The sequence below is a fragment of the Adiantum capillus-veneris genome, chromosome 6, assembly GCF_014529385.1.
Source record: "Adiantum capillus-veneris isolate H3 chromosome 6, ASM1452938v2, whole genome shotgun sequence".
Taxonomy (NCBI): Eukaryota; Viridiplantae; Streptophyta; class Polypodiopsida; order Polypodiales; family Pteridaceae; genus Adiantum; species Adiantum capillus-veneris.
This window is the reverse complement of record NC_140936.1, coordinates 4,784,064-4,800,512: the sequence shown is the minus strand read 5'-3', so window position 1 is coordinate 4,800,512 and position 16,449 is coordinate 4,784,064.

Below are 16,449 nucleotides of genomic sequence, written 5' to 3'. Positions count from 1 at the left end.
GGACCCAAATTTGATCATTCCCATCATAGTATCCTTGGGCATCTAACAGGGTTTTAGGAATACAACGTGATGTAATGGAATTGGCCTATTTAACTTAAGAGTAGCGAAAATTAATGAGAGTACTTTTGAGAAATTACTTTGTGAGCATAGTGGGTGAACATAATTGAAGATAGCAACATAATCATAGCAATTAGTTAACTTGGCATGAACAATACATTTGCAAGAGAGATAATTTAGAGAACATGACAACAGTTGAGGACCGGATTTATGTGGAGCCGGTCCCCACTCCAATAGGCATTTGTATTATGATTTCTCCCATTAAGAGGGACTTGTTACAATACAATCAATGTTCCTTGTGACCTAGGTGATGCAATGAAGATGGAAAGCTTCATGCATCACAAACATAACATAAACCTTGAAGAAAGATTTAACTATCCCAAGCCTCAGTCCGAAGACCTCAAACACCTTCTAAGGTGGATAGAGCTAGCAAGGAATGAGGGTAAGGAAGAGGAAGAAGAAACATTTCATAGGAGAAAGAATTAGTCCCTCACTTATCATCACTCTTCTTGCTAGCATACATAATAGCATAGTAATGAAGATGGAGAAGATGGAAAGCTTAAGCATTGAAGCATGGATCTTGGTTGATTTGCACTCCATAGCCAAGAGTGTTGGTGTAGGCTCTCAACCTCTATTTGCTTGGAGAAGGAGAGGGAGCTCTTGCACTTTGCACAATGCACAATGAGTGTGTGTGTGAGTGTGTGTGGGAGAGTATACCCCTCAAGCGGGTTAACCCCCTAGCTTGCTTTGGTCGACCCCCCCTTGTAGCTAATGCTTGAAGCTCATTGGACCCCTCTAGGCCTAGCCAATCACAAGCTGGAGGTATTGCAAGCAACAAGGGTAGCCTTGGGACAAGTGTCCCCATTTCCCCTTTGAGAGAGAGGACTTGATAAATGCAAAGGAAATTAATTAAATCTAAATTATCATTGGACCCCCTGGGTGGCCAACCAATAGGCTTCGGGCACACCATGAGGGCAACATGAGGAGGAACTTGAGAAGTGTCCCTTTTGCTTTCTTTGTACCAAGCATGCCTTGTGTGAGTGGGTGTGTATGTTCTCTCTCATCCCCCCTCTTGTAGGGCTCCCCCCCCTCCTTGTAGGAATTGAATCTTGAATTTTTGACACCTCAAGCCCCTCAAGCTTAGGCCCAGTTCCCACCACAAGCTTGGCCCTTAAGCACTTCAAGCTTGGGCTGGGTTCTCACCTTAAATACAACCCGAGCATTTAAAGCATGACAAGCACCTCAAGCATCTCAATCATCAAGCACCTCAGTCATCAAGCACCTCAAGCACCTTAAGAACCTTAGTCATCAAGCACGACAAGCACCTCAAGCACCTTAAGCTTGGTCCGGGTTCCCACCTCAAGCTCAACCTTAGCTTACCTAAGGTCAAAGGACTTTTACACTAACTATTGGAGGTCTTCAATGAAGCTAGACCTAAGGTCTTACGCTCCATTGGTTAGCCTTGCTCTTTGATAGACCATCCCTCATTTGGGCCCCTTTACCATTGGCCCCGTGTTGAGATAGATCTATAAGCACATGTCTATATCTTAACCCTTATTCCTGTTTATTCTCCCACATTAAATGATTAGTTTAATATGAGAAAATCATTTGGGCTGGTTAGATGTTAGATTTTATGACACATGATGTGGTGACTTTCTTAGAGCACGCTGTTGATTTTCTACAAGAATTTTTTCTTGAATTAGGTGGAAGAGGAGTTGGAAGTAAGGCCTTTAGGACCCATTGATATGTACTCTTAGGCAACTCAGGTTGATTTCTTGCAGTATCCTTGCTTGATGCAACTACGGGAATTGATATGTTAGGTTCGTGGGTAGCCAACGAGGACGACTTAACAACTTTGGTTTGTGATCTTGCAATCTTATCGGAGTCAATAACGTAGGTGACCTTTCTTGAATGGTAGGAAGAAGAGCCAGTTTTTGCGATGTGACATTCCCATTCCCCCATTCAATAATGCATTTGGTTGCCAACATCCACTTGCATCCTAGGTTTATGCTGCCTTCCATAGTTCCAATAGGCATAACCAAAAAGCTTTGGCCTACACTTTGTTTTCATAGGTAACAGGTGTTTGAAGGACTCCAAAAATAGTGGTTTTCTTCTTATTAATGCCCTTGACTTGCATGGTACTTGGAGATAGGGGTGTTTTTTCCTAACTGGCATCATACTAACAAATTATGTTGAGCTCCCGTATCTAACAAGGCATTATAAAACACTTTCCCATAGGGGATTTTTAGCTCAATCGGGTATCGTAGGGATGGCTTAGATTCTAATGAATCATCATCAGTTTCCTCAAAAAACACTTGGATGATCCCCAAATTAGCCTCTCGTTGGCGTCTAAGACGTTGTTGTCGTTTCGAGCCTCAACTTGGGCTTGTATCTTTTTAAGCTCTGCTTGTTTCTTGGCTTCCTTATTTTGATGGATGGCTTGCAATTCTTCTTGCCTTAGAGGATCATAATATCTTTTGAATTTACTCCCATTAAGGAATCCCATGGTTTCAACTCCATCTAGAGTCTCCACATAAATGATACCTTGTGGGGTAATTTCACACACTCGATATGGTTCATTACCAACGTATTTCAATTTCTTCTTTTTGTTACGTACACCATACATAAGAACTTTGTCTCCCACTTTTATATCTTTTTCTTTTAAATGGAAACAAACCATTTTTTCCTTCTATCTTTCTCCACTAGGGCATTGTACACAGCCAGTTGCCTTTCTTCCTCTAGACGCTCAAGGATATACAATCACTTGACCAAAGGCTTATCATCCCATCCTTCTTGACTAGCCACATGAAGACTAGGGATGACAAATTCCCAGAGCACCACTACTTCTTGGCCATATACCATTTTAAATGGTGTACAATTGATGGATACTTTATACGTAGTTTGATAGGCCCATAAAGCTGATGTAAGCTTTAGATCCCAGTCAATGTGATGTGCCTCAACGGTCTTGGTCAAAAAAGAGATGAGAGTCTTGTTTGTACTCTTGGCTTGGCCATTCACTTGGGGGTAATAAGGTGTGAACTTGTGGTGGGATATCATAAAGTTCATTGTGAGCTCTTTGATCACGTCATTTATGAAATGAGTGCCATTGTCACAAGCTCGAAGGGGCACCCAGAGTGAGTATTAATGTTCTCAAAGAGGAACTTAGCCGTTGTCTTTGTGTTAGCCTTCCGTGTAGCCCTAGCTTCAGCCCATTAGCCCATTTTATTACATAATGCATGGCCACTATAATGTATCATGATTGTGTGTTACATGCAGCCAGATAGTTGAACCTACAAAGTCTAAGCCCCACTTTTCAAATGGTTGAGTTACTTTGGTGGGATGCAAGGGAATCTTATCCTTCCATTGTGGTTTCTTGTACGGTTGCATTCATCACACCCTTTCACAAAAAGTGGCTCGTCCTTAAACAAAGTGGGCCACCAATAGCATGATTACAACCCCTTCCTAGCAGTCAATTCTCCTGAAAAATGACCGCCAGCTATGCCATATGTGCTTCTTGCAAAGTGTACAAGTATTCATCTTCATGGGCACAACGTCTAAGTACGTCATCCTTCCCTCTCTTGTAGAGAGTTCCATCCATTAGGCAATAGGCTTCACACTCCTTGATTAGCTTTTGAGCTAAATATTTACGAAGCTCCTTAGGTGCAAAACCATTAACTAAGAAGTTAAAAATTCTCTCACTCCATTCAAGCGTTGTTTCAACCATGAATAGGAAAGTATCGAGTAAATCATCATCAATTCATGTAGGGGCTTCCCCGTTGGGTATGCAAGACAAATGATCAGCCATGGCGTGTTTTTTGCCAGGTCTCACAACAACAATGAAGTCAAACTCAAGAAGAATTAATAACCAACGTGTAATTCTTCCGTGGAGCAGGGTTTATTTACCAAGTATAGTAGCGCTTGATGATCTACATTTAAAAAACAAAAATAGTGGCAAGAAGATAATATCAAAACTTCTTCATTGCATAAATCATACCCAACCCCTCTTGCTCTGTAGTGGTGTAGTTCATCTAGACATCTTTTAAACGGCCGACTAGCAAAGCTAATGGGGTAGTCTAGGTTATGCTCTCTGGGTTGAGTCAAAATACAACCAATAGCAAAGTTTGATACATGGATATGCACATGAAATATTATATCCCAATTTGGCATTCATAGGATTGAGGTACTTGCTAGAGCCTTCTTTAATAACTCATAGGCCTGGTCACATTCTTTGGTCCAAATAAAATCAATAAGAAGCTTGTACAAGGGATAATCTGTATTAGCAAAGAATACTATAAACAGTCTATAATAACCAACATGGCTCATGAATCGTTGCACTCCCTTATAGTTCGTTGGTGGGGGAAATTCTAGAATGACTCTAGTTTTTCTCTCATCTGTAGAAATCCCATTTTTGGACACTATATGCCCTAAAATCACTACATGTTTAACCCAAAATTGGCATCTGAAGGGGTTCAATGAGATGCGATATAATCTACATTTTTCAAATACCTTTCTTAAACAGGTCACATGCTCCTCCCAAGAGGAATGAACACACAAGTCATCTAAGAAGGCCTCAACAAACTCCAAAGAACAAGAAAGTAATGAATCCCTAAGTTCCTTTGAAGATGTAGCTCCATGAAGACAACTGTCTAGACGATCGCCAACTCCTCCCATGAGGAAACGGTCAACACATAGTCCTTCTCCTTGTCACTCCAAAATGGAAGAGAGGAAACAAATGAAGAAAAGGTCAAGAAAGAGGTCAACCTCTTCTCCTTCTTCTTCACCTTCCTTCTCTTTTGATGAAAGCTATGGCTATTCTCTTAGAGAATACGAGAGGGGAGGACATCACAAATCATACCCTACATGGCGAAGATCACAAAAGCTCAAGAAGTTCAAAGAGGGAGGAAAGACTATCTCTTTTCTCACCTATAATGGCACCTTTGGTGCCACCAACAATGTATTGGCCTTCATCCAACAATTTGATGCGGCTTTTGGAGATGAGGGCTTCACGGAGTCCACCAAGCTACGCCATGTAGCTATGCACTTCCAAAAATCGTCTTATCAATGGTGGGCTAGCCTTCATGGAAATGGCAAAGCCCCAAAGATATGAAAAACTCTACGAGTTTTCATCATGAAGCAATTCCTTGCAAGTAATGCAAAGGACAAAGTACTTATCGAATGGTGCAGTTTGAAGCTTCTCTCCCATGAGTCTATTCACAAATATGTGGACAAGTTTTGGGAATTTTATGTCAAGGCTACTGTCTTCCAAAAGATAGACTTTGCCGAGCAAAAGCAAAAATTTTGTGTGGGATTACTTGAAGAAATGGCCGAGTATGGCAACTCCCAACGGCCTGGTTCTATCACCGATGTAATTAACCACATCATGGTTGCTTCTTGCATCAATTTTCAACAAGGGTCTAGACTCGATGTCAAGCCCATGGAAAACAAAGACAAAAGTGATGCAAAGGGAAAGACCAATGCCCAAAATTCTTTCCAAGGTAATTCAAACAATAACAACAACAATCGGTCCAAGGAGAAGGGAGTTTACAAAGGTAAAAACAAACTCTCTCATGAAGAGCTTGAAGCTTTTTTCAAGGACCATAAGTGTTTTAAGTGTGGAGAGCAAGGACATGGCTATCGTTCTTGCCTCAAGAGAAATTCCCGCAGTGAGACTCCTAGAGCTTCCACCATTAAAGATCCAAAAGAGGATGCTCATTGCAAAGGATCACCTGTCTCCTATGCTTGGGGAAAGGTAAGGGAATATGATGCCTTTATCTTGTTTGGCCATGGCTCTACTCACAACTTCATATCAATAGAGTTGGCCACCAAGCTGGGCATTCAAGCTTTTGAGATGGGAGATACTATAACTTCTGACACAACTTTCAAGGGACAACAAGCATATGTTACTCCCTTGATTGGGAAGTTGAGACTTCATGTCCATAGCTATGTCGACAAAGAATACTTTTTCATCTCTCCTCTCCAACATGAGGATGCTATCGTAGGGGCACCATGGTTCAACCGCATAGCTCCCAACATGAAGTTCCTTGAAAGGAGAATCTACTTCACCTACAGGGGAAAGAGCATGCATATAGATGCTAATGAGTTTGGTCATACTATACCACTTGTAAAATCACTAGCTTTTGATAAGTCAATGAAAATCTTAATTTCTGCGTACATGATTTTTGTCAAAGAATCCATTAATGACGCTAATGATTTATCAAATGAAAATTCTAGGAATCAAGAAGAGTTAGACTTGTCGACTTTTCTAAAGGATTCCAATTTTTTTTTCATCGATGATATCCCTATGGACTTACCACCAAAACGAGGGATGATGACCATCAAATTGAGCTCCTACCAGGAAGCTCACTGCCTAACAAGCCTCCTTATCAAGTTTCCCAAGCTCAACAAGAGGAGATCATGAGGCAAGTACAAGAATTGGTAGACAAAGGGATGGTGAGGCCTAGCTCCTCTCCCTTTTGTTCTCCAGTCCTCTTAGTGCAAAAGAAAGATGGTACATACCGTATGTGTGTGGACTAGTACTAAACCATATCACTATCAAAAATAGATTTTCCGTGCCTCAGGTAGAAGATCTGTTTGAAAAGCTACAAGGCTCTACTACCTTCTTCTGTAGGATTGACCTTAAAAGTGGCTATCGTCAAATAAGGATAGTGGATGAAGATATCTTAAAGACTACATTTCATACAACATTTGGTCTTTATGAATATCTAGTCATGCCTTTTGGCTTGACCAATGCACCAGCCACATTCAATCGTTTGATGGAGAAAATATTTAGACCTATCGCAAGTTCACTAAAGTGTTCTTTTTTATGATATCACCATCTACTCCAAGTCCTTGGAGGAACACAAGCAGCATCTCCAGGTGCTTTTGCAAGCATTGAGGGAGAACAAGCTTTTTCTCAACCAAAAGAAAAGTGAATTTTCCTTCAAGAGATTCAATACTTAGGTCATATTATCTCTCGAGATGGTATCCGTATGGATCCATTGAAGTTAGAGGTAATAAAACCATTGCCTAAATCAAGGAATTTACATGATCTAAGAAGATTTATTGGTTTGTATGCATACTATAGACACTTCATAGCAAAAACTATTCAAATAGTAGGACCATTACATGACTTAACAAAGAAGAACGTTAAGTATTCATGGACTACTAAGGAGAAAAGATCTTTTGACAAGCTCAAAGAGAAGCTTACCTCTCAACTAGCCCTGATGCTTTTGGATCTCTCAAAACCATTTGAGGTCCAATGTGATGCTTGTGGTGATTGCCTTGGAGAAGTCTTGCTTCAAGAAGAAGGGCATGCCATAGCATATGAGAGTTGAAGGCTCAATACGGATGAATGCATCTTGGGCATTTATGAGAAAGAGATTTTAGCTACTCTACATGCCCTAGACACATGGAAGCACTATATATTGGAGACTCCATTCATTTTACGAACAGGCCACCAAAGTTTCAAGTACTTCATGACGCAAACCAAGCTTTCCAACAAACAAATGAGGTTGGAAAATTTTCTTTCGCAATTTTATTTTCATATTGCTCACATTACTGGTAAGCACAATCAAGTAGCCAATGCACTTTCATGACGACCAAAAGTTAATGCGGTGTCTATAGCAACTCACAATGATCTATCTTCTATGACAGATGAGTATGCTACAGACCCTGACTTTAAAGATGTAATGTCAGCCCTTGCTTTGGGGAAGAAAGAGGAACCATTGACCTTGCAGGATGGTTGTATGAATCCCATGCTCCTCCCTATGCGGGGCATAGAGGCATTCAACCTACTCTTTGAGGAGTAGAGATGTACTTCTATTGGCCTACCATGAAAGTGAGCATACAAGAGCATGTTTCAAAATAAGTGGTATATCAAAAGACTAAGTATGATAGAGGGAAGAAACCTGGATTACTCCAGCCATTGCTAATCCCTAATTCACCATGGGAGAGTATATCCATGGATTACCCAAGTCTATCCATGGGAGTACATGAATATGGACAATAGTCAAAAGGTTTAGCAAGCAAGCACACTTTATTCCTGTTGGGATTCAGGCCAAATGGCTTGGCATCCCACTTACTACTAACCCATCTACTAACTTAACTATGTATACACTTATTCTTTAACACAACAGAATAAGGAGTTGCAATAAGATAATGCGCTCCATCCAAAGCAAGTCTCTCTCTCTCTCTCTCTCTCTCTCTCTCTCTCTCTCTCTCTCTCTCTCTCTCTCTCTCTCTCTCTCTCTCTCTCTCTGCTCTCGCACTTGTACTCGCACTCACACACGCTTCTCGCGGCACCTTCAACATGTATCAGAGCATAGATTTGTGCTTGCCGTTTTCGCATCCGTGCGTGCACACTTTTAAAAGTGTAAACAGGTTTTCGATTTTGGCATCGACAAATTCAGCATTTCGAGAGCATTTCCATTAGGTGTCCTGGTGTCCCGAGGTTTTACCCCCCTTTTGAAGCTATTTGTGCAGTTGAAAGCTTCATCCGAGCTACGCTTCGGGAGTTGTATTTTTCAACTCCACTTTTGCTACAGCTACAAGTACAGGTACAAAATACAGATGCAAGTTGTTCAGAGACTATTTTGGGATGGTATATAGCCGTTTTATGGCTATTATGTGCTATTGAGATGATGTTTATGGGTTGATTATGAGAACTTTTCGGCATCGATTATCACGGATTGCTTTCAGGCATCCATCTCCTCACAGGTTCTTGCATACATACAAGACATCCAGGTTTCTTACATGTTGCAGTGTTTAGCATCAACACAGATTTCAGTGGGAGTATTTGATGCTTATATGCATTGTTTTGGCACTTCGGATAGTGCTTGAGCTCTTTTGAGAGCGGTTTTACTCCCCGCAGGGATTTGTTTGCTGCTTGCACATTTTGTTTGGTGCTTGTTTGAGCGCGTATACTGCACCTTGCAGTATTGTTGACAATGGATGTACGTTGAGTTGCGGAAACTACCATATGTACCTTTTGTGGAGCCGATTTGGCTTGTTTCTTGCAGTCTCGACTGTTTTTGACACTCGGTTCGGAGGCCCTTTCTGAGACTGGGATGGTTTCTTGTTTGCATAACCTTTTGTGAGGGTCGATAGCGTGAGGTTTTCTTGAGCTGGGGGACTCTCGAATGTTGAGATCCTTTCAGTGATATAGGTTGCTGGAGTACCCCTTTTTTGTGGCCTCGCCATAGGACATGTATAGAGAGGGCTAGGTGCATTTGACGCCGTGTTGGCAGTCTTGGTCAGTTTTTTGACTTTTTATGCACAGTTAGTGACAGTTAGTGGTTGATCACCTATCTTATGCTCTAAGAGCATTACTTTTTATGTGTTATTGATCTCTTGTGACAGTTTTGGATTGAGATTCTGTCAATTTTTCTGGGGAAACTCTGCCGAATTTTTTCCAAAATTACCAATGTTTATCGCCATATTATCTTTAGCTTGTAGCCATGTCATCTAGTGGTGAAAATAAAATTTACAATATCCAAAAATTTGATATGACAAATTTTGCTATCTGGAAAGAGCAGATTCAATATGTTCTTATACAAAAAGGCTAGATGGATCCTATCATGGAGCACCAAGAGGGCGAGTATACGGATATTGAGTGGGAGAAACTTGATGCTAAGGCCAAATCTACCCTCCTTTTGCATTTCGCCGAATCTGTGTACTTTACTATAGTTGGAGAAAGAACTGCTAGAGATGTATGGATAAGTTGTGTTCCAGTTATGAGAACAAAAGTACCACTAATAAGGTTTTCTTGATGAATAAGTTGTTTGACCTTCGTATGAAGGAAGAGGCCACTATTTCTACTCACATTAATGAGTTCAATATCATTTTCACTCAATTGACCACTCAGGTTTTGGTCTTCGATGAGGAAATCAAATGTATCTTCTTGCTATGCAGTTTACCCTCGTCTTGGGATACATTCTGTATTGAGATTAGTAACTCATCACCTGGTACTGGTCTAGTGTACAATGATTTCCTTGGGAGTTTGTTTACCGAGGAGATTCTCAAGCAATCTCTCGAAGGCAAGAAGGATGGTGATGCGGATGTTGCTAGTGATAGACAGAGGGGTCGCACTCAAAGTCGTGCAAAAAGCAAGGAACATGGGGGCTACGTAGTAAGTCTTGGGGTTCTATGCGTAATGTTGAGTGCTATCACTACCATAAAAAAGGACACGTGAAGAAGGATTGCAGGAAATGGCAGCAAAGCAAGAAGGATAAACAATCCGGTGAAACTTCTAAGTCTGATAATTCAAACAAGGGCAAAGCAAAGTTAGAGGAGATCAATGTGCTAGAGTCCTCAAATGCTCCTATTGTAGAGACTCTTCCAGTGGTTGTTATGCCACTTACCTCTGACGTATTGTTCTTCACAACAGATCTAACTGTCGAGGCTCTTGTTACATAAGATGCACAGTATGCACAGAATTGGATAGTAGATTCTGGTGCGAGTTTCCATGTGACACCACATAGAGAGTGGTTCTCTACTTATTCTCACTCTTGTGGCAAAGTGAGACTTGGTGATGCTTATGAACTAGACATTGAGGGTGTTGAAAATGTCAAATTGCATGTAAGGAATGGCACGATGTTTACTTTATGTAATGTCAGACATGTGTCCAAGTTGTTTGAAAGCTTGATTTCTGTTGGTCAGATTGATGATTTGGGCTACGACACCACATTTGTCAATGGTTTGTGGATAGTACGCAACGGTAATCTTGTTGTACTCAGAGTTCAGAAGGATGGTACCTTGTATTCCATGCATGTGGCAGATGTTGGTCATGAATACATATCTATAGACGAGCTGCCGTCTATTGAGTTGTGGCATTGCCGGCTAGGTCATATTATCCAAAAAGGAATGAGAACTCTGACCTGTCTTGGCTACTTACCTGTCTTGTCTTATGTTGACTTTCCTATTTGTGAGCACTGTATCTATGGCAAACAGACTAGGTCAGTGCACTTACCATTGGGTCAAAAGCGAGCTGAACATCTAGATTTAGTGATAGTGATGTTTGTGGTCCTATGTCAACCAAACCTCTAGGGGGGGGCAGCTATTTTGTGACATTCACAGATGACTCTACTCGAAAGGTGTGGGCATATCCTTTGAAATATAAGGATCAAGTTCTTCCCATGGTCCAGAAATTTTTAGCACTCGTTGAGAATCAGTCTGGCAAGAAACTCAAGAGGTTGCGGATTGACAACGGTGGAGAGTATGTCTCCAAGGAGTTTGACAATTTCTGTGCTAAAAGGGGGATTAAAAGGCAACTTACTACACCATACACACCAACTCAGAATGGAGTTGCTGAGCACATGAGTCATACAATTCAGAAAAGAGTCACAGCTATGCTTCCTAGGGCAAATCTCACACAAGGATTTTGGGCAGAAGTGGTCTTGATCACAGTGCACATTGCCATTGAATTATGGGATTCCAGAAGAGTTATGGTCTAAACATAAGTCCCTCTATGATCATCTACGTGTTTTTGGTTGTGAAGCTTATTCTCACGTGCATAAACAACTTCGACAGAAGTTAGAGCCAAAGTCACACAAATGTATTTTCATTGGATATGGTGCAGATGGAGGGATGGGATATCGTCTCTGGCACCCGAAATCTCGTCGAGTCATCCATAGTTCAGATGTGATTTTCAATGAGTTGAAGATGACATAAACAACCTATCAAGGAAATAGATATTCGGAGAGTCACTTTTGAGGATGTTGCCTCGGAGACAGTGAAATCAACTCAGCGGGCTAGTGATGTACCTTCCACTAGCAATGCTCTAGAGGGAGAGGATAGCAATGGTCAGGGAGTGAGATAGTCTACTAGAGTCTCTCGTCTACCTGCGCATTTCGATCCAGGTCTTGATCACATCATGTTGACCGATTGCGGTGAGCCAAGCTGCTACCAAGAAGCCATGATGGCTGATGATGTGGTGAAGTGGGAGCACGCTATGCAATCTAAGTATAACTCGATTCTGGCTAATGATACTTGGGACTTGGTAGAACTGCCAAATGATGTGAAAACTTTACCTTGCAAATGGGTTTACAAGAAGAAATTTACCTCAGGTGATCCAAATCCAAAGTACAAGGCTAGACTTGTAGCCAAAGGGTTCAAACAAGAAAAGGGAGTTGATTTTGATGAAATCTTCTCACTTGTGGTCAAGATGACAACGCTTAGAACCGTACTTGGTCTTGTAGCGATTGAGGACATGGAACTTGTCCAAATGGATGAAAAGATAACATTTCTTCACGGGGATCTCGATGAGGATGTTTACATGCAGCAGCCTGAAGGGTTTGGAGAATGCATCTTGTAAGGAGCTAGTATGTACGCTCAAAAAGGCACTTTATGGCTTAAAGTAGGGTTCAAGGCTGTGGTATCATAAATTTGATGCATGTATAAGGTCTCAAGGATATAAAAGGAGCGAAGAGGATCACTGCTTGCACGCAAGAAAGCTAGATGATGGCTCGATGATCTTTCTAGTTTTGTATGTTGATGACATGCTTATAGCTGGGAAATCCATTGCGGAAATTGCCAACTTGAAGAAAACACTTAGCAATAATTTTGCAATGAAAGATTTGGGGGATGTTACACACTTTCTTGGCATGAGAATCAAAAGAGATCGCAAACGTCGTATTCTTGAGTTATCTCAGGAAAAATACATTGAGAAAGTTTTGCAGCATTTTAATATGCAGGGGGGAAAGCATTGAGTACCCCAATGCAGGCATTCTTGAAACTCAGCAAGGAAGATGCACCCAAATTTGATGCTGAGCGAGGTGAAATGGCTAAGGTACCTTATTCTTCGACAATGGGCAGTCTCATGTATGCTATGGTGGCCACAAGACCAAACATTGCTTTTGCAGTGGGAGTGGTGAGCCGATCTTGGAGGTCATGTCTTCAAGATTGTACATCGTCTTCCACTATGGAAGTGTGGGACGCATGTCTAACCTCACTATCCTATCTTATTGCAGTATTAGAGAGAACCATGATTAATTATTCAAACCATGGGACGAAGCTGACTCGACTAGTGCATAGAGGCTACAAGAGATTGTCAATGTCTCGGAAAACAACTAACAACTCGCATCTAGCTCAGGCTACACTCAAGTGACTGAAATCACCAAAAGCCAATCGCTCATCGACAAGCAAATCACATCCGTTACAGCATCAAATGACATCCAAACGTAACGAAACTTCTAGGACAAGTTTATAAGATCTTAGCACACATGCTTATGGTCTCAAACCCCACTTTAGGTCAAGTTCCAAAATTGCAATTATTAACAATAGTGGATTTTTGACCTAGTTGTTTTCGACCCAGAATGCATCTAAATGATTAGCAATGATGCCCCAATACCCCGCTTATGCTTAGTTTTCAATTTAAAAGTGTAAATTCCTAGTTATGATGAAATTAGGCCGCGGGTTGGCGATGCCAAAAGCTACAAAATACTGTGAATGGCTTAGGTCAATGCATTGAGCTCTTACCTGCGGTTGCAATGCAACAAACACAATCATAATGTGACAACCGGAGAGGGAGTAGGAAGCGCGAGAAGGAGAGAAGTGAGCGCCGATAGCTCACGCTTTGTATTTCTTATCCAAAACTTGTAAAAAACTTACAAAAATTGGCTTTTATACCTTAGCCGAGGTTTTTGGGTGGTTAAAACTCATAATCCGGAGTTCTACCAAAGCTGAGAAATGACTTGTTGATATAATCTGGAAGCTTGTAGCCCCGACTCATTAATTACAAAGTTTGTCTGAGAAAATAGGAGTTACAATATTCTCGATTTATCAAAATAATAAATATTTTACAAAGAGAACTTCGAAAAATGGTGTCTGTGCTAGCTTGCTTGTGTCGTCCCTTGACACAGCTTTATGGGCTGAAATAGTCTTCCGGTTGATGGTTGACGAGGCGGTCTTTAAGCGAGTCCAGTGCCTTCTTGTATCTGATTCTTTATTCTTTGTTGGGCACTTGCAAAAATTGCATTGTTACTTGATTCTTCAGCTCCATCGCTGAGTAGCCTACAAACCTAGATGTTAGGTTGCTAACGTTCGCCAGGTGAAGAATCCACTGTAGAAAGCTTATTCAAAGGTTAGCATATTATTCAATGGTAGGAACATACATCTGGCATAGAATCCGTAAAGGACTTTTTCCGAAGGTTGCCCACTCAGATCATAGCATAAGCCTTTGTTTCCTTCCAAAAATGATAGCCATGGGGCTCCTGTTTGCTCAGGCTCATTAAAAACTTGTATACATGTGACCAGCATTTTGTAGATCTTACATACATGGCACAGGAGAGATCTGGCAGACTCTTGAAGAAAGACATGGCGCCCGTTAGGGTTTTCACCATGTATTTCTCTATCGCTTGGCCTCTCTCTGGAGCTGGTAGCCTGGGGAAGTTGAGCCAAGTTGGCCTCTTCTTTTGCAATGCTTCATGCGCTTGCCATGTCCTTACTCTGGGTACATGACAGAATGTTGGATCTCTTTGAAGGGCTGCAGGTGCCCTTGTAAACAGAATCAGGTATCTCAGATTCTTGTTGAATGAGCTTAACCTCCACTTTGGGTGGTCTTTATCTGCACCATCTTCTTGCATATCTTTGTATAGCCTCTCTTTCACCTGTAATAATTCTACTTTGATAAGAGGGTATGGCAGGGATTGTTGATGCCATTGAGTGTTGATCTGATTGGAAGTGAGTTGAGTGATGTTGACAGAGTGTAAAACTCTCAACTCCCAATCCATTACGACTTTCCACTGCTCATCCACCTCTAGGGTGATCTTCTCCTTCAATGCGTCTTCTTCAGCTTTTGACAGCTAGACCATTGGTTGTGTCTTCATCCGTGATGTTAATCTAAAAATCTTCATCACCACTCGCCTCTGCTGTTGACTGTGTCTCAAACTTTGCAAACAAGATCGAGGGAATGTCTCTTTGTGGCGGCTCTGAAGTACCTGCCTCTTCTTGCGTGTCTAGTTTTCCATCTCTGAGGAGTCGATTAATCCTCTTGAGTTCTGCTATCTCTTTTAGAAGCTCCTCTTCTCTCTGAACCCGCATCAATGCCAGGTCCCTGCGTTGTGATTGTTCTAGCTTTAACTCCAATTCTAGGTCTTTGTTTTTCTTTTCAAGTGCCTTATGCACTTCGTCAGTTCCTTTGATCGAGGCCACGTCTGGATTTTCTCTAATTTGCCGTAAGAAAATGGCCTGATCATTGATCCGTTCCTCCGAGTAATGCAGAGAAGCATTGGCAACATCTAATTGTACCTAAATTTTTGAGCTGACAGAGATGTCGTAAGAAGTTCATTAGTAACTTCTGTCAACTGCTCATCTTTTGCTTTGCAGGCATCAGATAGTTTGGTGAGTAGATCACCTAACTCATCCATTTCTTTTTGTTACCTATCTCTGGCTAACTGATGCTGTTCTGCTTTTGCTTTCAGCTCTTGCACCTGCCTTTGAAGATCCGTGATGACAGTCATCCTGTCTTCTAACTCTCCTTGGAGAGCGTCGATCACTATCTCAAGTTCTTTGGCCTTGGTGCTACGGTTTACTGTTGCTGAGTGGAGTCGTTCCATCATTTCCTGCATCTGCCGTGCATATTCATTGACTTGTACTATTACTTCGTCGTTTGACTGCCACCTCTCTTATCTTGCCAGCTGGGATGTACCTGTAGCCTGTGTGCCTGTAGCCTCATGTGTGGCTTCTTGCTGTGTCATAATTGTTGGTTGTTCTTGTGTAGAGGTAGATGGTCGGTCTTCTTCTTGGGTATCTTGAGGCTTTGATGCCTTGACAGTTTCTGGTTGAGTAGAAGTAGAGGGTGTGGGCTCTGACCTTGCTGTCTCTTCAAGTGCCGGCCTTTCTTCCTTCTCTGGCTCAGGTTCTGTCTCATGTGCAGTGGTAGACTCTTTTCCCTCATGTGCTTCTTTATCAGTCTTTTGTTCAGATCCACTTGCCTTTTCCTCTTCTGGATTTTGAGTATCTTCTACTGCTTTCTCCGGTTCCAGCTCGGCTTTCTTTTCTTTTTGTCCATCGGGGTGGTTAGCTTCTTGTGCAGATTCTGTTTGTTGAGTGGACTCAGAATCTTTCTCTTTCTCAAGTTCCGCTTCTTCATTGGTATCTTTGCCGGCAGGTGATGTTGGTGGGCTAGGCATGGGATGGTCTTGTCGTTCTATAGACAGTGAGGTGGGTCGGGGAGATCCATGACTTTGCTCTTGTCTAGCCGTTTCCTCGGCTTGCCTTCGGTCTTTCGCCTCCTTGGCTTTTTTAGCAGCTTCTTCTGCCTCCTTCAGCTTTAGAGCTTCAGTCTCTTGGTACATTCTTTCTAAATGTTCTGTTGGATCATCCGCCTCTTTTCTTGTATGATGCTTCGTTGGAGGGCCTTTAAGTCCTACAGGTACCCATTTTTCTGGGTCCTTC